Source organism: Thermobia domestica, chromosome 5 (genome assembly GCF_964235325.1).
Source record: "Thermobia domestica chromosome 5, izTheDome1.hap1.1, whole genome shotgun sequence".
Lineage (NCBI taxonomy): Eukaryota > Metazoa > Arthropoda > Insecta > Zygentoma > Lepismatidae > Thermobia > Thermobia domestica.
In genome coordinates this window covers 36,623,997-36,651,563 of record NC_137458.1, presented here as the reverse complement: position 1 = coordinate 36,651,563, position 27,567 = coordinate 36,623,997, and the positions used below count along the sequence as shown (strand labels likewise).

At 36.5% G+C, this 27,567-nt stretch overlaps 1 protein-coding gene across 13 annotated transcripts in view; it reads left to right on the top strand.

Annotated features, from left to right (window-relative positions):
• The window catches only part of Ufd4 (ubiquitin fusion-degradation 4-like), a 222,950-nt gene that overhangs the window by 18,753 nt on the left and 176,630 nt on the right, over positions 1 to 27,567 (top strand). For all 13 annotated transcript variants that reach the window (XM_081758514.1, XM_081758516.1, XM_081758521.1 and 10 more), the window contains exon 2: positions 4,607 to 4,681. The gene's annotated coding sequence lies outside the window, so the exon portion shown is untranslated. The remainder of the gene's footprint in view (positions 1 to 4,606; positions 4,682 to 27,567) is intronic.

Genomic DNA, 27,567 nt, shown 5'->3' with positions numbered 1-27,567 from the left:
AAAAGAATGGAGCAAATTAGGTGGGTCGAGTGGAAAAGGAATGAGAGGATGTTAGAAATGGTAGGGGAGAAAAGAACAATTTTAGATATTATTAAGAGGAGGGAGAGAGACTGGGTGGGACATTGGATAAGAAGGAACTGTATCATGAGGGACGTGCTAGAGGGTATGGTGGCAGGAAGGAAAGTGACGAAGGACATCACAATTAATGGACGACATCAAAACAGAAAAATCGTACATGAAGACTAAGGGGTTAACGGAAGACCGTGGAGCATGGAAGCTTCTCAGTTGCAGCATGTGACTTGCCAATAATGGCAGAATACCTATGATGATGATTAGGCGAAATATAGCATAAGGCTCTTCCTAACCCGAAAGTAATAGAAATAATTTTTTAGCGGGATGGGGGGTTGAAGTTATCTTTTTTCAGCACCGAGGTAAGGATAAACAGTGTAAGGTAGAATCTGAAGCATCGTGATGAGTTCATTGTTCTCCCGCCGGAAATCGATCCTGTGTCCACATGCTCCAAAGACGCGTGCTCTAACCACTAGGCTAGCGGGATAACTAATTTAAATAATAAGTGAAAACAAATGATCAATACACACACACATTGTTGCATATCATATTTTCATTGATTTCGATTGCAGACTCACGGCAGCATGGGAAGCTACGTGGTTATTGTGATATATCGTGTGCTCTGAGCATTAGATTATTTTTCTATCGTTGTCGTTATTTTTGTACAGATTAAATTCAGTTGAAGAGCATTCAAATATATGTTGAAATAATTACTCAGCAGTTTTTAATGAAACAGTCTACTCGGTGAAAGACACATCGAGAATTACATCTGAAAAAATAATAACGTCAAGAACCTTGACCCAAGGTCTCACGAATATGAAAACTATAGCGTCAGACACAGTTGACCTTAGTAGTCAGGAAGTGTTTTGTTTCCTTCCACGATGCTTGAGAAGACCGTGGGTGACCTTATTTGGGACACTCACCTTATTAGCCTCAGCATTAATATTAATACTTAATATGGTTTGTTGCATAAAGTTTTATGCTAAAATGTTTCAGAAAACAAAATTCATCATGTACTGCACGGCTAAGTGTTCAATTTTCTGATCATTGACGAAAAACAAAGTTTCCTTGTTTACAGACTGTTTTATTATTATTTTCTGTTGCTGCCTGTAAACAACATACAACTCATCTTTGGCGTCACTTCCGGATTGTCGGTGTGTTAGGTCGCTGTGAATATTTACCCTTGAATTTTACTAATTTGAGGGCCAAGGCAAACATTACTTGTGTTGAGTGAATGTTAACTAAGATGTTAAAAGAAATTTCTGTACAATGAAGCTATAATTACACAGTTCCTATATTTGTGGTAACTTTTCACTTCAGTTCGTAATTTCGAGTTTTGTGTTTGCTTGCGGAAATTGGCCATTTACCCATGCTGTGTTTCCTAAATGGCCCAACGAGCTAGGTAAGTAAATTAGATCGTATCTTTGGTCCAAAGATATCCAGACTTGTGGGTCCTATAGGTAGATAAGGAGCTACAGCCTGAGTTTGAGCAAATCCGGGCCTCTGCAAAGGTCGTGAGTGCATGCGGACCTCACTGAGAATAGTGAACGATATATCGAACTAGTCTGAGCATCATTGTGATTGGTGAACACGATAGGGAGCTTGAGCCCGAATTATAACATGGCCGTCTCTGCTTCATCATAGTTGAAATATTATTACAGATAGGCTCATATTGGTTTTTGTGAACTAAGGATTGCGTGCCAGTGACATCGCTACGGCCTTTTAAGTGAGACTTCGAAAACTAAATTGGAAGTCCTCAGTTAGAAGGGGAGGATGAAATAATGTGTATTATTTAATGAACATGGTAGTGTAAATACAGAATAGAAGGATTTTGTTTTAAAATGTTAACCTATTACTAGAATAGATAATCTTTTACCTATTAATTTAAAGAACAGAAATAATTACAAACCTAAGATAAATGAATAAGCTTTGCACTAAGTTTGTTAAACGTAATGTTACAGATGTTCTACGACATTTGTCTGATTAACAAGTAGGAATGTTGAGCAGGGGGCAACTTGCTAGAATCTGTCATTGTTTAATTATGAAATCATCATCTTGTTCACCTCAATCATAGGTTGGTGTGCAGTATGGAAATTTTAAAACCTCTTCCCTTTATGAGAACTGTTTTATGCTTTGATAAGATCTCTTCTTCGTAACTGCATCTAGATATTCGATCCTTGGTCTTCTTCTTCCTGGTTTTCCTTCTGCCTTTTCCTCTATCAACACAGTGATCCAATCTGAGTGCCGAATAAAATGGCCAAGTATACTGTTTCTTCTTTTCCCTATTATCTTCATGATCTGTCTTCCTTCATCAGCTTCTTTTAGTACGTCTTCATTCCTTTTTTTCTTTCAGCCCATGATAAAATCCATAATTATACCTGTAATCAGAAAAGGTGGACTTTCGCTTAAGTCTTGAAACTTGTAGCCGAAGCCTTCTCCCGAAGTCTAGTGACAGTTTAGCACTGTACACCAAATCATTGATTCAGTTCTAATGTTAGCTTTAAGATTGTACAAAAGAAATTTTGATACGTAAGTTATCGGATGGATGTTTTGGAAACAATCCTAAAACTATTTTTAAAAAATAAAATAAAAATCAGCTATTTGAGTCTGATGCTCTTGAGTATAAGAATCTTGTTTTGGGCTTCACTTTGATACATGTGTTAAATATTTATAAGTAATGGAAAGTTCTCATGGATAATGGTTTCCTACTTATCTGTTCATCATGATGCAGGAATTACCAAGTTTAATACTACCCATAGTTATTAACCCTTTTGAGGTTTTTTTTTTTTTTTTTTAGGTGTTTTTGTTGACTTTGTCAAGAAGGTACAGCATCATCCCTAATTATTATAGGATTATGGTTCATACGTCGTTTTGTTCAGAATAGAGTAGGCTTTCAGACAGTACCACTCACATGTCCCTATCATGTACCTGAGGGAATTTTTTGAAGGGAAATCTTTTTTTTTTTTTTTAACAAAACCTTCTTCAATGTTTGGGGTCCCCTGAGCCCCCCCGGGTCTGTGCACAAACCTGAAAAAAAAATTTTGAAAAATGCTACGTAGTGTACTAATTACTTGTGACAAATTAGAATTTCGTGCCTTCAATAGTAAGGGCGGGAACAATTTTTACCCATGTTGGGAGAGCAAAAAACGCCCAAAATTTCCCTAAAATGCACCCTACTAAAATTTAAAAATTTCCTGACACGTCCCTAATTATCGTAGGATCACGATTCATACGCCGTTCTCTTCAGAATAGAGTAAGCTTTCAAACAGTACAACTCATAGGTAACTCGGACGTCCTTAAGGAGGGAAAAGTTGAGTAAATGGGGATTTTTGTGAAAAATCCCTTTTCCCCCATTTTGAAGCCCTCTGGCGCGGCTCTGGGTAAACATACAGATCTGGAAATAACTTGCAAAAATAGTACTTGGGGTACTAATTACTTGTGACAAATACCAATCTCCTATCTTCAATACTAAAGGCGGGAAAAGTATTTCCCCGTGTGGGAAAAGTGCGCAGAGCGCTCCAAATTATAGTAGTAACAAAAAGGATATGTAAAAAAAAAAATATCCCAGACACGTCCCTAATTATCGTAGAATGATGATTCATACGTCATTTTGTTGAGAATCGAGTAGGCTTTCAGAAAGTACCATTCAGATGTCCCTATCACCACTCAGATGTCCACCCGAGTGGAGCAATAATTGCGAAAGTGGGATTTTTGGTCAAGAAATATCCATTTTTTACCCTTTAGCTTCTCTGAACCCCCTTTCTTTGTTGACGAAGAGATCCGAAAAATTTCAGATAAAAACTAAACCGTTCACTGATTGTTTGTGTAAAACTTCTGAAATCTACGGTTAAAGAGAAGCTCACCTAAAAAATGTTGAAGTTAGACTTCACTAAAAAGGAATTTGTAAAGTGATGACGTCATATCCCCCTATGTTCCGACGCTCGGAAGCGTATATACCCCTCCAAGGCTTTCTTCAATTCCTCCTCTCTTGTAAAATAAATAAATAAAAACGGAACTAAATAGCTTTCTTAGTTCTCTTTTGATCGAATTTTGAAGACGCTATCATTTCGTAGTAAAAACTACGATATATCTTAAAAGGGTTAAAGTAATTTTATTTTATCCCTAATACTAGATGGACAAGGAAAGATACTCAATATCATGAGAAACAAAGAGAGTTAGATATTTATACATCCATCACAGATTTCTATTATTAATCCTAGTGATGTTCTAAATTTGTTTCTTATTTTTGTTTTGCATTTCGAAATCTAGAAATTTAATATTGTAGTAGTTAGTTGAATTACTACCAATTAGGCGTGAATATTTTCTAGAAGAAAGATTTTAATTTCTACCTTCTTTGGTGAACAACACAAGAAATTACATCAGGAGCCACTTCTTTATCTGTCTTACACACCCAGTGGCTTCTTTTTCTCTTCGGGTTTGGGACTACCAGCTTTTTGAGTATTCACGGTTTTATGCAGTAGATCCTACTTTCTGATAAAACTTGTATGTAATTGTTTTCTTTTACGTTCATTTGCAGGAAAATAATACTTATACGAAGGTTCGCCTAGAGTGGTGCCCCTGGGTTATTTGGGCCGCCTGAACTCCATTCAAGGTAAGTAAAAGACGTAATCTCTCTTTAATTTCTGGTTTAAGTGGATGAAATATACGAGTAAACGGTTTTAAGATGGAAATTGTTTGCGTCATTGGTACAATTTACAACTTAGCAGGAAATTTCAAGAACATGGGAAATCAAGCGAATATTTTAAAGATCGTTTTTGGGGTTTCGTACCGTTACCAACAAAAATTCATATACGATTTACAACTTAGCAGAAAATTTCAAGAACATGTGAAATCCACCGAATATTTTGAAAACTGTGTGGATTTTGTACAGTTACCAAGAAAAATATGTATTTTTCTTAATTTTCTAGTAGTATCTTCGGCCGTAATTTTTTGCAGTTCGCGTATATCGAAGTGTAAACTCCACTCACATATTGTGTAACACTGGGGGTTCCGGTATTGGAAGCCAAGTTTGGTAATGATAATGCTATTGTCTCGGGCGCTAAGTTTTGCAACGATAGAAAATTACTAATAATTAAAGGAAAATTTCTGCTCGGGCTGCCAAATAGAATTACTGCGTGATATTACCAATAAGCAGATCTTACGTATTCGGGCGACGAGGAATATGAAACGTATTGTTTTCGGAATTCGATTCCTTATCTCTAATTTGCATATTTAATCTGCACTAGAATGAATAATTAAGGCACTCACGGATGAGCCTAATATGCATCAGAGAAATGAATACCTGACCTTGTACTTGAAAAGTGAATGGTATTGATGAGCGACAACTCATCTGCCTATTACACAAATAAAAAAAAAATGAATGAGAGTTTGGAGAATTGAAGTTGACTCCACGGGGCTCGAACTTCAGTTCTCCAAGGTAAAGATACAGTTTTGCTAAGATGGTTAGGAATTAAAAAAAATGATATATATAACGAAAGATGACCTAAGTCTAATCGATCCTGTTTTCCCCATAACGGTGTCTCCAAGGCGCTAGGAAAACAGGTGCGTAGTTAATAGTTAAGTGATTTAAACATGCGGAGCAAAAATCTCACAAGCTGCAAAGCTGAAAGAAAGATTTTTCGCTAATGGCTTGTTCAGTTGGCTACACTGACTATCACTCTGTCACCGAAGTGTGTGGAGATAGCAAAAATAGTTAAAAAGCAACAAACAAGGAAAGTTTAATTTAAAGTTAAAAAAAAATGAGTTAATTTAGATAAAAATTTCTGATGGTCAATGTAACCGTGCTTCAACTTTTCCAGTTCAGGGTGATTTGAAATAAATTCTAGGTATGCTAATAACGGTTAAAGAAATAGGCATATCTTTGAAATGATAACCACATAACTGCTTTGGTTCTAACGTCAAATAGACTTTTAATAAATTTAACGAGAAATAAGGTGATATCTACAAAAATCAACAAGAAAGTTAATTTGGATTTACAAAAAATGAATTAATTGACTTTACTGCAAATGAATCAGACTTTTGACTGTTTTGACCAAATAATATGATTTCTCTTAACACATTCTTCACTGTACAACGTAATATTCAAATTATTCAATCTTGACTGTAAAATTTAGCAACAATCTATTTCTACTCAACTAAACTGACAATATTCGATTCTTTATAATTACTATGACGTAGTTATACAAACAAAAATTTCTATTAAACTGAATATTAATTAGCAAAATGATTTATTGTTTTCCCCCTAGACATAAACGACTATTAAGTAATTCGCCCACAGTTACTACCTCTTTTTATTAATAAAAGAAATGGAAATAAGTTTAAGAATCGGATTGCGGAATGAAAGAATTAATGATTTAGGTTGCTTGCAAGACTTACTGGAGAAATAGTTTAGAAGCGATAGTATGCTTTTGGGAAAATTTAGTGCACTGTTTCTAATGAACTCTAATGAATTTTCAATATTAAAAGATTTGCATAAAGAAAACATAGCTTTGTACACATACTATATCAGTTGGTAAATAATACAATTCACAATAAAAATCGTTACACAACACTAACTACACAAATATTTCATATTCAAGTACACTACACAGAAATATATATATATATATATATATATATATATATATATATATATATATAGTACTACCATTATTATAGTTTGGCCAATTGATCAAAATAATTATATTGTCGACGCTTGCTGATTTTCTCACTGATTCCTTATTTTGCGAATACACGTTTCTCCATAGCTATGGACCCTATCTGCGTTCGTTGCTCAGATAGGTACCTCCGAAGGGATTTACTCGAGTATCTTAAATTTGTTTACCTTATTTACGAGACTCTAACGATATTACGGGATAAGAATGTTTACACTTATTTGTCTGAAACTTACTCAACATAGCACGTCTTTGGAAGCTTTATATTGATTGTTTCTTTTAAGAATGAGTATAATAAAAATTGACAAGTTACAATAAAATCATATTAAGCCTGTTTACCGCTCTGACACATATTTCCCTAACACAACCTATACAACTGTTAAAATTTGAAAAACTAGACTTTGACGCTAAATCATAGTTTACTCAAAACAGAAATTACATTACATTCACACATCTTAAACGCGATTTATGTTTAAAAGAGAAATAATTCATACTTGATATAAATAAATACTGGATTGCATATAAATGATTATAATGACGGCTTCAAGGATCTAAATATTGACACATTACGATTACAAATAAATGCATGATTGAAGATCAAATCAATGTATACAAATTTCACTAGTAAAATAATCAAAAATTTTATGGTACTTATTCAAGAATGAAATAAACAGTTCCTATATCAGTGAATTAATTTTGGAAATGCAACCAAGGCATTAGGCTATATGTTTACTTCTTTTAAAAAGAATTTTAAAAAAAAAATGCTCTAAATGTTTACGGACAGTTCCGTATGAATAAACAATGTCCCGAAGTTTCTAGAAAAAGGTGAGTATGAAGATCACGAATCACGGAAATATTGGCCATCGTCCTTCTTCAATAACGAAAATAACAGAATACTTTGTCCTACCTTAATAAGTCCTTCCGCTTATATTTCCACACTTCAGAAGAAAACTGCACTGTACTTAACTGACCGTCACAATGCTTCCTAATGTCCCTTCTCAGACCCCGCTGTCCTCTGGATTCAACTCCCGGAGAAGAGGTCCTCGTTTGTCTGAAGCGTCTGGGTCTTCCTGTGGCAAGGCATCTGTCTCGAGTATCGGGGATCGAACCCGTGTCTCCGTCCTTCATCTCCATGTTGTTGAAATGCAACGATGCGTCACTTATCAAATCCATCTGCACTTAAATTTCACTCGCACAGTTTATATATATATATCCGCCATACATCGCACTACTTTTCCTGTCTTTGCACTTTATGCGGGAAATCAACGTATATAGAATCACAGACTCACTTCAACATCACCATTTATGTAGCGTTACCGTAAGATGATAAGAATTATGTCTTCTGTCGATGTTTTAAATATTTGTATAAATAATCTTGTAACGACGAAGTTGCTGTGGATAACGCGTGGTTTAAGTAACTGGCTGCTAACGGGTGTTTAGCTAGCCATTTTTCTGAAATTTAAACACTTAAATATATATATATATATATGTATATATGAGTTGACGTACGCTTATGAATCGCGTGTTGGTGATGTTTTCACGATGAAGTGTCGACTTAGAGTAACCTCTCTTCCGTGTGGGCGTTCTCCCAGCTTTCTTTTTTTTTAAAAAAAAAAAATAGACGCTTCATTCTTCTCTTTGTGAATTTTGAATTTCGGATTCTGATTCGCCGCTTTAAGTTCGTGACACCATTTCCCAAAAATCGGTTGATAATTTGGCTTGGGTTTCTAGCGTCTGTTCTGGGCTCGTACGTGATGTTAAAGAGTTTCATAAGCACTTGCGAAGATTGTAGATAAAAAATTTTGGTTCCTGTGTGTCTGTGACGTGATATTTGCGATATGGAGGTACTTAGGTAGTGCGACAGTATGGCTGGAGTAACAATAGCAAATTCCATTACCGTTTACTGGCGAGGTAGAAAAATGGGTGGTCTATTAGTGCGGTTACCGTCTTATGTTTTTTTTCTTTCTGAAAAGCAGAGAAACTTCTTTACCTGGGACAAATGAAAGAGGTTCGCTTGGCTGCTAAATGAAACAAAATAAAATTTTCCTTGACTTTTTAAAATAAATTGAATTTACATATAAAGATGTTTTAATTTGAATATAAGAACAATTAATTAAGTGTGTGAGCGTAATTGTCACAATACCCCCCTCCCAAGATGTAGCAAGTGCTGCAACAGAGTGAAGCACGGCTGCATCTAAGGAGAAGTAACATTTGATAAATATAAAAGTTCAAATTCTGACAAAAAGTACAAATACATGAAAGTCCTAACCCTAATCTATGTTGAAGAAGAAAATTTAAATATTCACAAAAAATCCGAACCCTAATGTTAAAATTTCGTGCACGCTGAGAGAGATAATCTCAATGTCATGTTTGAAGATTACTTCTGGCTACTGGATGCTCCGGGTGAGAGTCTCTCATTCATGCGTTGGATCCATTCTTCCTTTCTTTCTTCTGAGCATTTCCACGTCTTGAGATTCTCCAGATGTTGTGGGACCAATTCTTTTCCTGTACTACATTCAATAATGGCGAAGGTATTAGCTCCAACCTTCTTCTTCACATAGTACGGACCCTGGTAAAGATCGAAAAACTTCCGCACGGTCTGGTCTGCAGCAGCACTTAACCTGTGCGCTTTCAGGAACACTAAGTCCCCAGGTGTTACCACCGGACCTTTAGTGGTGAGTTTTTCATTTCTTCGCCTTTTCAAGGTGATGTTCCTACGGGATGCATAGAACAGCTTGTCCTCCCAGGTCTCTCGTTCTTCCCTCGGAATACCAAAATGCTCCAAGATGGGATTTCTTCGCACTGCTCCTAGAAATAATTCCGCTGGAGTATAAGAGAGGGATTCTGTCACCGCATGATTTACGAGGATAACAATGCTTGGTAGATGTTCTGCCCAAGAAGTGTGATTTTTGGCACAGAATACTCTGAATAGTCGGTGAAGTTCAGCGTGTGTTCTCTCCACCAGGTTCGACTTCGGATGGTATGGAGGTGCGTACAAGACCTTGATGTTGTGTCTCTCCATTTCTTCCTTCCATCTTGAACAGGTAAATTGTGGTCCTTGGTCACTCAATATGGCATTTGGTACCCCAATGATGGGTAGAACGTAACGGCTGAGATACTTGAGGACTAGGTTAGCCGAACTGTTCCTCAAGGGAATGGCTACGAGATACCTCGTGCATCCATCCATCACGGTGAGGATATACTTTTCTCCCGTGGGTGTTCGTGTCATTGGTCCTACAAGATCGACATAGTAAATATCTCTGGGTCGCTCTGCGTGGTAAGAGGTTACTGTTCGCTGAGGGGGATGTCTGTCCACTTTGGATCGAGCACACACTTCACAATCGGCTATCCATTTCTTCAAGTCTCGCCTCATTCCTTTCCAGAAGTAAGATTGGCTCAGGGCCTTCCACGACTTGTAAAAGCCAAAGTGTCCGCCGTTGTCATGGATGTCTTGGAGTGCCTTGTCTTGAAGTGTCTTCGGAAGACAGATTGTCAGCATTTCTGGAGCATGAAAGTTCTTGAGGCATAGAACTTGGTCAGCTAAGCAATAGCTTTGGCTCCAATTCCGATTCCTGGTGCTCCCATCCGTAGTATCGCCTTTTATTAGGAAGTCAATTATATCCTGCCACTGAGGATCCTCTCTCTGCTGTCTCGCAAGCTCTTCTTTGGTGACTGCAAGTACCAAGGTCTGCTGCTTCACAGTATTCACGCTGAAAGTGTTTGCAGGGCCTTCCTCGTAATAGCGTGACAAGGAGTCTGCAACTGTGTTATCCTTGCCTTTGCAGTACTCTACATCAAAAGCGTAATCCTGCAGCTGTACACTCCAGCGGGTCAACCTACTGTTCCAGTTCTTGCTGCGGTACAGCCATTGCAGGTTTTTGTGATCAGTGATCACAGTGAAGCGCCGACCAAGGAGGTAGATGCGAAATTTCTGTATGCACCAAAGAATGGCAAGACATTCCAGCTCATTGATGGCGTAATTCTTCTCTGCTCCTCTTAAACTTCGGCTGGCGTATTGGATCACTCGCCTTTCATCCCCTTGTTTCTGGTACAAACAGCCTCCCAGGCCTGACAAACATGCATCACACTGCACGTAAAAGGGTTCCTGGAAGTTGGGATGGTACAGCATCACATCCTCCGCGATAGCCCTCTTTAAGTCTTCGAAACTTTTCTGGTGTGCTTGAGTCCACTTCCATCTTCGACTCTTTTGCAGCAACTCAAAGAGAGGTTGCGCCACTTGCGAGAAGTTTGGTATGTATGAGCGGTGATATCCTAGGATGCCAAGAAATCTTCTCACTTGTTTTATTGTGCGAGGCGGCTCCAGGTTCAATATGACTTCTACTTTCGATTTATCTTTTACAATACCGGTTGGTGAAATCACGTGTCCCAAAAATTTAACTTCTTTTAATCCGAACTCCGACTTTTTCAATTTCACCGTCATTCCTGCTTTGCTGATAAGTGCCAAAACGGTGTCGATGTGCTGCAGGTGTTCCTCCATCGATCTAGAAAAGATTAGGAGGTCGTCCACATAACAAATGGTGAAGTCCTGAACCTCATCCCCTAATACCAAGTTCATCGCATTCGTAAAGGATTGAGTCCCATTGCAAAGTCCAAATGGCATGACTTGAAATTCATACAATTTGTTTTCAAATGGGAAGGCGGTATAGGGTTTCGAGCGTTCAGTCAGTTCTAGCTGCCAGAAAGAACAGTTCATATCTATTCTTGCAAAATGCTTCACACCGTGGAATCTCTGCAGTATCTCCTGAATTTCCAGAGGTCGTGTCTGTAACACCTTGGTATGCCTATTTAGGGATCTAAAGTCAACACATAGACGTAGAGTTTTATCACTTTTAGGTACAACCAGCAGTGGATTCAAATGACAGGATTTTGAAGGCCTAATAATATCCCATTCAAGCATTTGCTTAAGTTGCGTACGCACTTCATCTCTGTGTGCTAATGCAACCGGATATATCTTGGAAACTATGGCCTCCTCTGTTTCAACAACAATATCATGTTGATACACCCTACAGCGTCCTGGACGATCAGAAAATACTGAGCAGTGATTACGAAGGATATCTTGAAGTTGTTGTGCCTCAATGTGCGAGGGTAGATTGGCTGCACGCACTTTTTCTTCTATCTCTTGCATTAATTCGTCTTTGGTTATATTTGAAATTTGAAGATCTTTCTCGACGCAAAGTTCCTCTTCCATTCTTGACATAGGTAGGAATTTGCGGATTATGTTGGCGGGTTCTGCATCCGCTCGCAGCTCACAGCGATTGAAATCTAGCTCGGCGCGTACACGGTACAGAAAGTCCACGCCCAGGAGAATGGGTGCGTTGAGTCGTTTAACTACCAATACTTCCAACGCAATCTCCATCTCCGAGAGCTCAATCGGTATAACTGCACGACCGATTGCTCTGGATTGACACCTCCCCGTGAAATCCACTAATCTGATCTCCTGTGCTTGTCGCAATGTCGGGTTGCGAACATCTGCCGATATCTTTTTCCAAGTAGACTCCGTAATCAACGTAGCTTCACTGCCCGTATCCAGAATTGCCTCGAAGGTATGTTGGTTTATAACGACTTCTATCCTGGGTGTTTGATATCGTTGTGTTTCATCTTCCTCTTGTTCATTCTCATTATCATCAGAGGTAAGCCAAGTGGCAGAGACATGCACATTCATCTTCTGAGGCTCAGTATTCTTTTGTGTTTGCTCTACAACGTTTCTTTGATTAGTCTCTGTGCAACATCTGCCTTCTGCATTAATTCTTATCTTCACTGCTGTTTCATTTCCTTCCACATCGGTGTCAACTACTTTATTGGGTTCCTTTCTAGCAGACTGAGACTGACCGTCAACCCGAACCCTGGACCGTTGGCGGTCAAGTTCTAGTTTTCCTGCTGCTGCTCTGCCTGCAGGACCAGTGGGTTGGTAGCATTGATGCTGTCTGGTGTACTGCTACCTCTCCCTCGTGACCCACGATTGTTTCCTCTGGTGTGACCTCTTCGCTCCAAGCTGTTCCCTCGATGCGTGGTCACTTGTCGGACTTGTCTCTCTTCAGTTCTTGGCCTGTCTCCTCTGTTTCTTTGATTGCGGCGGAAACGGCGCTGCGCGTGACCTCTTGTCGGTGCTCCTGTACTTCTCTCGCTGCCGGAACTGTCTTCATCTGTCCGCTGTGATGGCTGGTGAGTGTTGCGCAATCGATTGTCCTCTCTTCGATAAGGATGGTTCCGTTGTCTTCTATTTCCGGAGTCCCTATATACGGTTTCCTCCGTTGACTGCCTACGTACATGCTGTACTCTCCGTTGGCCTGTCGTACCCCTGTTATTCCTTTGGGCATTTCGGTCTCTCTGGAAACTCTCTATCCTGTCCAGCTCTTCGCTGTCCCAGAGGATCATTGACAGTTGCTCCGTGTCCTCCAGCTGAACTCCGATGAGCTGCCTTTGGATACGTAACGGTAACATGTTCTTCACGTTTGAGAGAACTTCCGCTTCTGACATAGAAGGACTTAGTTCCCGGAACGCCTTGACTTGCTCCCAAAAGAATTCACGCAGGGACTTACGTGAATCAGCCCTATAGCGTGTGTTTCTGAGGCGAGTGAGCTTTCGCTGAATAATGGCTTCGCTTTGGAAATTCCTCAGAAAGGCACGACGGAAGTCTTCAAAAGTTCTGAACTGTTGGATGTGATTGTCTATCCACATCTTTGCTGCTCCACGTAGGATACGTGGAATTATGTGGAGAAGTTCTTCCTGCGCTATTCCGTATAGCCTGCAGTCATCCAACAACCGCTCAAGGAAGGTTGATGGCAGTCCCACATCCGTATCCGGGTCAAACGATGGCAATTCATCTATTTTAGGAGCTCGAAGAAAACTTCTGCAGCTAGCGTGAGAGTCCACAGATCTTCCACTCTCCTGATTCCCTTGACTGAGGTCTTCTAAAATTGGATTTGAAACCGGAGGTGTCGGAGTCCTTCGAGGTGGTTCCATTCCTGAGAAAGCGGGTTGAGGTATGTTTCTTACTGCTTCCCCAACTCTCCTTTCTACCAACTCGGACATCTTCTCCGTTAGGGATGCTGTCAGTTGGTCCACCGTCTGCTGAATAGCTCCTGCTTTCTCCCGTTCGACATCTTGGATTTGCCGGAGTTCCTCAATCCTGGTGCTCTGATTAGTGAGGCTCTCTATTAGCTCCTCTTGTCGTACAGTCATGGAATGTTCAATATTCTCCATCCTTGTCTGCAGCTCTATCCTTTGTGCTTGGGTCTGCGTCTCCAAGTCCATCCGCATGCGCTGCATATCTTCTAGGACCTGTTCCTGTCTTTCCTCCATTTGCCTGACCATCCTCTCTTCCATTTGGCCAGCTTGTGCCGTGAGACGTTCTTCTGTCTCCTGCAACTGCCTGTGCTGCCGCTCTCTCTGTTCCTCCAGACTTTGGGAGATGGTGCGCTTGAAGTCCTCCAGCGCTTCCGTGTTTGACTTCTCGTGTTCGTCCAGCCTCCTAGCTTGCTCCTGTAGTTTCCTCGAGAGGTCTTCTGCCAAATGGTCTTGTTTTTCCATGAGCTTGTCAAGTTTTCTATCTTGTTCTTCTCGGTCTTGTGCCAGATGGTCTTGTTTTTCCATGAGCTTGTCAAGTTTTCTATCTTGTTCTTCTCTAAATTCTTCGATTTTCTTCCTCTGTTCTTCTCTAAATTCTTCGTTTTTCTTGTTTTCTTCTTTTTGTTGTCTCATGAACTCATGTAACGCTGATAGAAGAGATTCCTGAAAATCGCCATTAGTGCTGTTCGGCCTGTGATGCTGTTGAATGTTGTCTCTACTTCCTTGAGTGACATCATTTTCCATAACTGGACTTGTATTCCTCTGGTCACCACATTCAGGACAATTTTGAGCCTCATCCGTGGGATCCAAATCCTGTTCCCATAGGTCACGTCCACACGTGCGACAACGTTGTGCTTCTTCCATTGCAGACATCCTGTTTCTTGGTCGTTGCCTCAAGGTAGATGGCCTCAACTGTGGCATCTGCAAGTAGACTTAAATAACTGGATTGTCAGAATAATTCTTATTAAAATTTGTCTAAAATTAATTCTAATTATCTGACCTATGCTGTCAATCACTCTAAATTTCGTACTCTAAGTTCACCTTAATACGCAAAAATATTACTATTTCATCAATGTAGCATGCCAAGCTACTTTATCACCACACGTTTTCCACAACAACTTAGTTCATTCTTTTTTTTTTTTTAATATGTTCACATGTATATTTATGTGTATGTACAAATAGTGTATTAATTAACAGATAAAATATCTAAAACACAATAATATTTAAGTAATAAAATGCACGTGTAAATAAAAATATTAAATCTGACCTATTCTAAACCTATATCTATATATGAATATATAGAATATATATGAATATATAATTATGTTAATACTAATGTTATTCACTAGAAACACACTTAGCTAAATTTATGCATCAATATGCCAAGAATTTGCATGTTCACTTATATTAGTCGCTTACCTGGTGCATTACCTTTTTGTTTTCTTCTTTCCTTCTTTTCTTCTCTTTTTTTTAAACAAACAAAATGGTGTATCTCTTTTCTCTTTTCTCTTCCAATCACATAAACCAACAAACGAACATGAGGTAAGAACAATTATTATTATTATTATCATTATTATTATTTTTTTTTTTTTTTACGCATGTGCTGAAATGAAATAAAATTGGTTGCGAGGGGGAGTAGAACGCTTAATCGTTCCCTACGGGTAATCTCGAAATAATGATTCTTTGAATACAAAGTTACCTAATTTCCTATCACGCTTCCCATTCTTAATTTTAGTATTACGTAATAGACTTGATTACTGTTTTCGTTCGCTGTTCGAAATTTACTATGTATGCTTCTCCAAACTAAATTTCCTACTTTTTTTTTTTTTTTTTTTTTTTTTTAACGCTTGCTACGCTTTTCGGTCCTGAAATAAAATTAACTACGCATGTTGGTCCTTCAAATAAGATTAACTACGCCTTCGAGTTCCTGTTCGGGAAGCCATTTCTTGTAACACTGGGGGTTCCGGTATTGGAAGCCAAGTTTGGTAATGATAATGCTATTGTCTCGGGCGCTAAGTTTTGCAACGATAGAAAATTACTAATAATTAAAGGAAAATTTCTGCTCGGGCTGCCAAATAGAATTACTGCGTGATATTACCAATAAGCAGATCTTACGTATTCGGGCGACGAGGAATATGAAACGTATTGTTTTCGGAATTCGATTCCTTATCTCTAATTTGCATATTTAATCTGCACTAGAATGAATAATTAAGGCACTCACGGATGAGCCTAATATGCATCAGAGAAATGAATACCTGACCTTGTACTTGAAAAGTGAATGGTATTGATGAGCGACAACTCATCTGCCTATTACACAAATAAAAAAAAAATGAATGAGAGTTTGGAGAATTGAAGTTGACTCCACGGGGCTCGAACTTCAGTTCTCCAAGGTAAAGATACAGTTTTGCTAAGATGGTTAGGAATTAAAAAAAATGATATATATAACGAAAGATGACCTAAGTCTAATCGATCCTGTTTTCCCCATAACGGTGTCTCCAAGGCGCTAGGAAAACAGGTGCGTAGTTAATAGTTAAGTGATTTAAACATGCGGAGCAAAAATCTCACAAGCTGCAAAGCTGAAAGAAAGATTTTTCGCTAATGGCTTGTTCAGTTGGCTACACTGACTATCACTCTGTCACCGAAGTGTGTGGAGATAGCAAAAATAGTTAAAAAGCAACAAACAAGGAAAGTTTAATTTAAAGTTAAAAAAAAATGAGTTAATTTAGATAAAAATTTCTGATGGTCAATGTAACCGTGCTTCAACTTTTCCTGTTCAGGGTGATTTGAAATAAATTCTAGGTATGCTAATAACGGTTAAAGAAATAGGCATATCTTTGAAATGATAACCACATAACTGCTTTGGTTCTAACGTCAAATAGACTTTTAATAAATTTAACGAGAAATAAGGTGATATCTACAAAAATCAACAAGAAAGTTAATTTGGATTTACAAAAAATGAATTAATTGACTTTACTGCAAATGAATCAGACTTTTGACTGTTTTGACCAAATAATATGATTTCTCTTAACACATTCTTCACTGTACAACGTAATATTCAAATTATTCAATCTTGACTGTAAAATTTAGCAACAATCTATTTCTACTCAACTAAACTGACAATATTCGATTCTTTATAATTACTATGACGTAGTTATACAAACAAAAATTTCTATTAAACTGAATATTAATTAGCAAAATGATTTATTGTTTTCCCCCTAGACATAAACGACTATTAAGTAATTCGCCCACAGTTACTACCTCTTTTTATTAATAAAAGAAATGGAAATAAGTTTAAGAATCGGATTGCGGAATGAAAGAATTAATGATTTAGGTTGCTTGCAAGACTTACTGGAGAAATAGTTTAGAAGCGATAGTATGCTTTTGGGAAAATTTAGTGCACTGTTTCTAATGAACTCTAATGAATTTTCAATATTAAAAGATTTGCATAAAGAAAACATAGCTTTGTACACATACTATATCAGTTGGTAAATAATACAATTCACAATAAAAATCGTTACACAACACTAACTACACAAATATTTCATATTCAAGTACACTACACAGAATATATATATATATATATATATATATATATATATATATATATATATATATATATATATATATATATAGTACTACCATTATTATAGTTTGGCCAATTGATCAAAATAATTATATTGTCGACGCTTGCTGATTTTCTCACTGATTCCTTATTTTGCGAATACACGTTTCTCCATAGCTATGGACCCTATCTGCGTTCGTTGCTCAGATAGGTACCTCCGAAGGGATTTACTCGAGTATCTTAAATTTGTTTACCTTATTTACGAGACTCTAACGATATTACGGGATAAGAATGTTTACACTTATTTGTCTGAAACTTACTCAACATAGCACGTCTTTGGAAGCTTTATATTGATTGTTTCTTTTAAGAATGAGTATAATAAAAATTGACAAGTTACAATAAAATCATATTAAGCCTGTTTACCGCTCTGACACATATTTCCCTAACACAACCTATACAACTGTTAAAATTTGAAAAACTAGACTTTGACGCTAAATCATAGTTTACTCAAAACAGAAATTACATTACATTCACACATCTTAAACGCGATTTATGTTTAAAAGAGAAATAATTCATACTTGATATAAATAAATACTGGATTGCATATAAATGATTATAATGACGGCTTCAAGGATCTAAATATTGACACATTACGATTACAAATAAATGCATGATTGAAGATCAAATCAATGTATACAAATTTCACTAGTAAAATAATCAAAAATTTTATGGTACTTATTCAAGAATGAAATAAACAGTTCCTATATCAGTGAATTAATTTTGGAAATGCAACCAAGGCATTAGGCTATATGTTTACTTCTTTTAAAAAGAATTTTAAAAAAAAAATGCTCTAAATGTTTACGGACAGTTCCGTATGAATAAACAATGTCCCGAAGTTTCTAGAAAAAGGTGAGTATGAAGATCACGAATCACGGAAATATTGGCCATCGTCCTTCTTCAATAACGAAAATAACAGAATACTTTGTCCTACCTTAATAAGTCCTTCCGCTTATATTTCCACACTTCAGAAGAAAACTGCACTGTACTTAACTGACCGTCACAATGCTTCCTAATGTCCCTTCTCAGACCCCGCTGTCCTCTGGATTCAACTCCCGGAGAAGAGGTCCTCGTTTGTCTGAAGCGTCTGGGTCTTCCTGTGGCAAGGCATCTGTCTCGAGTATCGGGGATCGAACCCGTGTCTCCGTCCTTCATCTCCATGTTGTTGAAATGCAACGATGCGTCACTTATCAAATCCATCTGCACTTAAATTTCACTCGCACAGTTTATATATATATATCCGCCATACATCGCACTACTTTTCCTGTCTTTGCACTTTATGCGGGAAATCAACGTATATAGAATCACAGACTCACTTCAACATCACCATTTATGTAGCGTTACCGTAAGATGATAAGAATTATGTCTTCTGTCGATGTTTTAAATATTTGTATAAATAATCTTGTAACGACGAAGTTGCTGTGGATAACGCGTGGTTTAAGTAACTGGCTGCTAACGGGTGTTTAGCTAGCCATTTTTCTGAAATTTAAACACTTAAATATATATATATATATATGTATATATGAGTTGACGTACGCTTATGAATCGCGTGTTGGTGATGTTTTCACGATGAAGTGTCGACTTAGAGTAACCTCTCTTCCGTGTGGGCGTTCTCCCAGCTTTCTTTTTTTTTTTTAAAAAAAAATAGACGCTTCATTCTTCTCTTTGTGAATTTTGAATTTCGGATTCTGATTCGCCGCTTTAAGTTCGTGACACCATTTCCCAAAAATCGGTTGATAATTTGGCTTGGGTTTCTAGCGTCTGTTCTGGGCTCGTACGTGATGTTAAAGAGTTTCATAAGCACTTGCGAAGATTGTAGATAAAAAATTTTGGTTCCTGTGTGTCTGTGACGTGATATTTGCGATATGGAGGTACTTAGGTAGTGCGACAGTATGGCTGGAGTAACAATAGCAAATTCCATTACCGTTTACTGGCGAGGTAGAAAAATGGGTGGTCTATTAGTGCGGTTACCGTCTTATGTTTTTTTTCTTTCTGAAAAGCAGAGAAACTTCTTTACCTGGGACAAATGAAAGAGGTTCGCTTGGCTGCTAAATGAAACAAAATAAAATTTTCCTTGACTTTTTAAAATAAATTGAATTTACATATAAAGATGTTTTAATTTGAATATAAGAACAATTAATTAAGTGTGTGAGCGTAATTGTCACAATTGTCCATTTGATATCTTCTTCAAACGAACAAGTAGAAACTAGGAATTATCGGCAATATGAACTTCCGATATAAAGCTTGTTCTTCCTTGGCGGAAGCCTTTTTTTGTCTTTTTAAATCAAGTTTCGATTCCCAGTGAGAACTAAGAATTCTTGTGAGTTGATCGTACAGTTTCAAACTTACTTGTATTATACTGGAGCTTTCGTATTTGGTATAATTCCTCAACTTTTTCCCCGTCTCGTGATTTGATTTAATCCGAGGGCTTATATCTCCCTCTTAAGAATTTTTAAAAGGCAGCAATGTGACGACTTCAATGATGAAAATGGAGGTAAAATATCAATTCTTGAAGTTTATCGGGCTCTTTTTTTTTTTTTTTTTCTTTCGTTTTTACGTAAGTAGTCTTTAGGATACACGAAAATACTTTGAGATTTTCTACAATCATAAAGGTTTTAAATCTAAGATTTTTTTTATCTATTTATAATTTTTAAAGTCGTAAAAAAAAATTCTCCCTTATAATATATACCATAAACTTGGCTTCGCTAGTTGAGGTAGGTGGAGATGTACTAGAATTTGAGTCCGGAGTCGATATGTTGACCATACATTACGAGAGGTTTTGTGTTCTTTCGTAGTTTAATTACTTTGCAATGCTTGTAAAGAGATTATATTGATGAGTCCAGTTTAAGGAAAAAGTATACTGTATAGTCGTATAATTATTATATAACTGTGCACTGACGGAAAACAACTTTGTTACCATAGTATCTTTTAAGTTCGTGGGAACTAATTCTCGACGAAGGAAAATATGTAGTTTGTTACTGTTGCAAGGAACTAATTTGATATATAGTAGTTAACCTCATGGACACGGAATAATCAATATTAATTTGTGTATATATGATGTTGATTTATGGCTCTGCGAGCGTTTTAGTAATAGTAGTTATGGTATCACAATACAAAAAGCGGACAGCTCGAGAACAAAGGAGAACCAAGGTAAAAGGCACGACTTGGTGCAAAGAGTAGGCAAGTACTTGAGGGTACCCTTTCTTCAGCCTTGGAGAAGCAGATTTCACCTTTCGCAACAAACGCATAGTCATTGCTTTGTAGTGTACAATGACCTGCCCTCGAGGAGCATATACGCTGCCAGTTATTGCAGAAATGACCTAAGTGAAATGGCGGATACGTTAATCTTCTTTGTTGTTTTTTTTAACATTATCTTCTGCCATTACAAGTTTCTTCGTAGCGGAAAATGGCATTGATGGTATCGGTGAAGTTTGTGTAAATATATCTTCAGTGACGGATTGAAAGTACAGATCAATGTCCTGTTTTTGTTTACATTTAGTTTATAGAGATAACCTTTTGGATGTGAAAACAAATCGTAGCATATGGATTACAAAGCATACAACTGACCAGATTAATCCTTAAATTTATGTGCTTGCTCGTGTTAGATTCGATAAATGCATCATATTAGCACTGGGTGTGGTTCGAATCTCCGTTAGTTATTTATTTTTTTTTAACCTACTTCCCGCAATTCTTTGTAAGAATTGTATCGAGTTATTGGTCTTATCAATTACAGATATATATGTATCTGCTTAAATGATAATGTATCTGCAGTTTATGGAGGAGGAGCAAAAGTTATTGCAATATTGGGATCTTGAATTTTAATCGTGGAACTTGTCCTTAATTTTTTCTTCAAGTATTTATTTGTCCCATCAGACGAATGGTGGAATGGTTTGTACAGTCCGCATCAAAAAACCTGCAACATGAGCATGTAAATTTATTGTGAAACTACGTCTAACGGAACAGAGAATTAACATAATGTCTAAGTGGCACGAATCACGCCAGGAGAAACCTTGGCGTGCTCTCCTGCACACTTATTTTGGAGCAAAAAACTTCGTCGTTTCACAATAAACTCACATGCTCATGTTGCAGGTTTTTTGCTGCGGACTGTACCGGATGAAGTATGGGGCATATCTAACTTCCTTACAACATAACTTAAAATCTCCTGTCATGTTTCATAGTTATTTGGTTTGAGTGTAAAATTATTCGTCATTTTTTTTTATTCATTGCACAGTCTTGTTAAAAAAAAATACCACTTACTTTGCTTTAAAATACCATATTTTGGTAATCATATGTGTGACATTTTGATATTTTGGCTCCAAATAGAGATCTCAATTGGCCAAAGATATTCTACATTTCAACCCTCCTCAAGAAAAGCACGTATGTTTAAACAGTAATTATTCACAGAATGTCGTATGTCTCAGAGATTGTTCAGAAACTGAAACTTCGTGCTGAAGCATGCCTGTGGGTTAGAATACAGAGTTTTTTAAATAGAGATGGGTAGCCTTTTTTCAAAAAGAAGTCTGTACTTATACCGACACATTGAACAAGGTGATAATGTCACATAATATAATAATAATAATAATAGTAATAATGTCAAATAATATAATAATAATAATAATAATAATAATAATAATAATAATAATAATAATAATATACAATATAAGTAGTAGTGACAATTGTTTTATCACCTGGAATATTGAAAAAGCCGTGTTGACCTATGGAATCCTTGTTTCATGTCCCACAGTATGCCGTGTAGGCTAAAGGAGACCGTGATGATGAGAATGAATGAAATAGTGGAATGAAGAAAGTGGGTGGAAACAGATGAACCCTGAGAAAACCCACGAAAATGTTTGTCCACCTGACTTAGAGATAAATACGTTTGTCATACTTTATTTTTCGTTTGCCACATTGGTTTTGGATTCGAATTGGAAAAGCTGGAAGTAACCAGTCTTTATTCTTTTTGTGTATGTATTTAAAAGCGAAATATATTTATTTTCTCTCTCTTCTTAAGTAAACGAAAAGCACTCAAATGAGTATAACCGTAATTTATTTAGAGGAGGGTGGGTACTTAGTCAGAAAATCTTATTTGCATCACTTTTATTATTTTTCTAAATTTCTAGCCCGAATTTCGCCACATTTTAGTTTAAAGATTGCCCCACGCCACAGAAAAACTTTTGAGCTTTCACCTTGAATCGAACCCAGAATAACATGAAACATGTTTCTGTATCGATAATTGCCTTTGAGGTGAAAGAAAGGCTTAAAGGGGGTCCCGTCCAGCCAAATAAATCAATATCTGATAGTAACGTGGCATAATTGTGGAACCACTGGGAACTTGGAAGTTGGTTGCAAAGCAGAACCCAATCTACAATCCGTGCAGTCAACATAGTTAATGTACTTGTTTTAATATAAATACTTCGATGATATACCTCTGTTTTCAGCCAGAAAGCTTGTTGATGCTTTATCAAGAGTTTCAAGTAAAACTGATATTACTTTTCCAAAAGAAATTAGTAGTTTGTAAATTCACTTTAGCTTATATTTTATAACACCCTTTTGCTTGCTTACACACTTTAATAGGTATTTTTCACATTTTTGTAAGAATGACATGTATTACTTTCATATGTGGTGTTGCACTGTGAATTTTACTGAATGACTCAGAGGATACTAGGAGAAAATTTTGTTTAATTACGGTACAGTCGGAAAGCTGCCTGTGAGGCGTTGAAACATTACACTCAAAAACATGAGTTTCACTTTCTACCAGTCCAGTCATAAATCTACTGTGATTTTTTTTCCTTAATTAAGTAATCGCTGGTTTTCTGTTATATTTTTCCAATTAATGAATTTCAGGATATATCGCTAATTACGGAGGAGAGGCTTTTTGTTGAATTCTCTTGAATGAGAAAATAGCTAACAGCCGCCATTGATAGCGCAGTCCTTGCTTTGGTTCTGGTCAAAAGCACATCTCACATTTATAAGAAGAGCACAAACGTTGCTAAGCGACAAGTAAATTGAAACTAATCTGAAGTTATTAGATGTTCTGAACGTGGGGGCAGTGAATCTTGCAGAATGAATTAGGTTATCAAATCTTTCGTGAATTCATGACATGTGTAGTGGTTGTATCGAATATACCCACCGGAAAATACTTGTTCGAAATGTCGTTAAAACTTACCACACTTCTAACTCGACGCTTTCAGAAACCAACTACACGTTCACTTTTAAAAATAATTTGACTAGATATGTATTCTGAAACTTAGGCACTACAAATTATTGAAAAATGAAATTATTGCGTTACTTTGGATGCAGATTTAATTTTATATAAACTTGCAGGTTGTTTTGGTTGAGTAATAAATATTCCCATTTCCGAAGAGAACCCTCGTGGCTGAGCTGTTGGCATAAACATCTCTTGGGCGTGGGAAGCCCGGGTTCGGTTTCCGGCGGGAGCTCATATAGTTCGGACCCCACATTAAACTTTAGATCCACGCCATATAGCCTTGCTGCTGGAAAGGGACGTTAAACTCAAAATCAAATCAATTTCGAAGGGCATCAATTGCCATGATTAATATTACGTAGAGGCACATCGTAAGAATATTTGAAGCTAAAAGAAAGTGAGAGAGTTGAGTCGTGGTTGTTTTGACGTTATTGTGCCTTTGCAGCAACCAGACTGTGACTTAAGTTTGAGAATTGAGATCTGAACTACATTACTTTGTGAACATGTATCTATTGAAAGAAGAAACATTAACTGTATAGCCACGTCCGAAACTGATGTGTGTTCAGTAATGGCTTTCTGAGATTATTCCTTTTTAAGATTGACTGCAGAAGTATTATGAAAATAATTCGTGACTATAGCTTAGAGAACTGTTGATAATGACTTTTGTGTATATTCATAATATATATAAAGCTGTCAGGACTTGTCATGGCTGAAGTCAGACATACATTATTTCCAGAAAAGTGCTTGCGAATAGTAAAAATCAAACGGAAGGTCTTTGGACGCTGGTGTTATTCATAAGGTGAATGGTCGGAGTAAACACGGCGAGCGAATATCCGCTACCCACACAACACCCGTAGCAAACAGTCGAGTAACCTTGCAACTAGGAAATAGTCAATTCATTGGTGCTGAATCATTATTTTCTGCGTCTCATAAACATGATGATCTGAGCTATTTTTATGAGCTATGATGGGTTATCCTGCTTAAAATAAGTTAATCATAAAAGAACTGTCAGTAATTTTAGTTTATTCTAATCCATAATACCAACAATTTCTGATCATGTAGTGCTAATAGTAATTTCAGAATTGTCCAGAAATTTTTGTCATTCAGGAAATTTTGTATTTTTGTAACCTTGGATTTATTAACTCGGTCTCTTAATTTGCTAGCTTAGAAGACACCTAGATTATCAATGGTTAAGCGCTCCTTGTTTTACAGATTAGCACATGATTACAATACTGTTTCAACAGATCTTGCTTAACATTTTTACTTCTGAACAAAAATTCAGAACTCAACCAGAGAATATTGTATCTTGAGAGGTGAACCTTCTTTTTTGGTATTTATTTTCTTATTGTTAGTTTTTTGGTCATTTTATCTTGTGTTATGTTGATCTGTAGGGCAACCAACTTTATGCTTTTTCCTAAATTATGCCTTTATATTCTGTTCCTTGAATTATATTTCATTTTTACCCATTTCTGTTACATATTTATTTTACTCGTTTTCATTACACAAGCATTAAAAAAGGATATGAAACTATTAATTTTCCCCCACTAAAAATTATATCAATACGGTGCATCAAGGTACGGTGATACAAAATTACATCAAGGTGCGGAGATAGGTTGAATTCGAACTTTCCATTGTTACGCGTAAAGGCAATTGGCAGTTGGTTTCCGTTGTTTGTGTCATTGTTAACAGCCTTTGTTGTTAATTGTTTTCTTTGGTATAAAACATATTAACATATTTTTCTTTCTTGTACATACATAAGGATCTGGAATAAAAACATTATGCTTTATTCTTTATTTCTGTAAATTATGCTTTATTATGCTTATAAGATTAGCAAATTTGGATATATATATATATATATATATATATAGTGGTCAGAATCACAGATGTGGTACCAAACATAGAGGAAAATTTCATTATGCTTTTACTGCTCTTTATGATTCATGGTTTCCCTGTTGATCAGTTTCAGCCAATTGGCCTTGTGCTGTATGTAAGGTTACATTTCGACTCGGAAAATCCTGTCTGTGTCCCGGCGTCCCGAAAATATTTCTCGGGACGCTAGATGTTCCGAATTTCAGCGAAGAAGAAAGGAAGGGAATATTATATTTTTTTTTTTTTTTTGATAGGACAAAGTGCATAATAAATTATTCTCTTCAACTTCTGAGTATGACAATTCAAAACTTAAACTTGAATACGTAAAACATGGATTTAATTGAGTTCACGATTTAACTACTTTGACATTGAATAAAGCATTCGTTTCTTGGACCAGGGACAAAAAAGTTTTACTGCTCAATCTTATTGTTATCTTTAGTACTCTGTTTCAATGTGTATCTTGCGTCTGAAATATTTTAATCAATAATAGCCGACTGATATGTTGGTAATTTTCCGCTGTTCAGTCAAGAAGAAAAATATATTGTCTTAATTAATAAAACTGAACAGACAACAATGGGAAAATGTTGGAGTATATATATATATAATTAAATAGAAACTTATGAGGTGGGGGGGGCCTATGTTTTGAATTATTTGTGGCAATTTTTTTCCTTAATTTTTCGGGAAACAGCAGATCCTGAGAAATTAAAAAAAAATTGCTTACGAGGGAGGAGGGGTATATCATCTGCTTGCTTTTGCCTAATTAGGGAGGAGAAGGTCTGCTAAAATTACTAAAAATGTGAGTAGTAATACTTGAACAGCTGTATCTAATGGAAGAAAGTAAATTAGTATATAACACTTCTTTTTACTTGAAGCATTTCAAAAATTCTCATAATTTAGTAGTGTCGTGACTTTTCATTTTTGAAATATGGCAACCCTAGCTGTGTGAAATTTAGTGAATTTTAACAGTTTTATCAATATCATATTTTCATCATCAGGTAATACAGTGCCTAAACTCGAACAGACATTAGTAATTATAAATAGTTGCTTTGGTCAGAGTTTATTTTTATTTTAATTGAACTTAGTTCCAAAGCTAGAATGAGCTGCATTTGCATTATTTAACTGACATACAAAAGTTAAGTTTGGTGTCGTTCAATAATTTTCTTACTAGTCAGTATAATGTGATGAAAATTTTAGGCCACAAGTGAATTTTGAAAAGAAAAAAAAATAGTTATCCGCCACTTCTTGATCTAAATATTATATTCTACCCCGTGAAGAACCATTTTAATTCGTTTGCTTACAAAGATATCTCAGAAATAAATTAATAAATATCATGTTTCACTTAATTTTATGTTTGAATTAAACTTCAAACTTTCAGTATAGTATAGTATACTGTATAGTATAGGTAGTAAATTATTATGAATGAGGTAAAGCTATATGCATATATATAAGCACTTACATTTCTTTTAAAACTTTTAGAGTACTTTTTGCAGTAAATATAAGTTTATGGAGTTAGTAAACCAGACACAAAACATATATAACTAAATTAAGTCAGTGTTGATTTATACTTAATGTGGAGGTCCATTGTTCCATTGTTTCCTGCTATTTCCTTCTACAATATTGTGATGTTCAATTAGTTGTATTCTTATTAGTAGTAGTCTTAAATCATGAAATGTGCATATTTTATAGAGTGTAATGCATGAGTAGATAGAAGAACCGGAGATCAAATTAGTTATAGAAAGTTACTCGTGCCTTTCGTGTATTCATGTTCAATTATTAATCTAAGTTAAGCGAACATCGCATGAAACAGATGTTTTTTTGTTCTTTTTCATATGTTAGGTTAATGTTTCAAACAGTTCTGCTGGCAGCTTGAGTGATCGTACCGTTACATAAGTGAATCAATATATCTATTGCTCCTAAAGCTTCTTTCTTTGAAGTATTACACCAGCAGTAAATCACAAAGATGATGAAAGAAAGAAAGAAAGGCTCTTATGCTGTTGTGCTTACGGTGCAGGTGTAAGCGGTTTCTTAATTAGCACATCCTG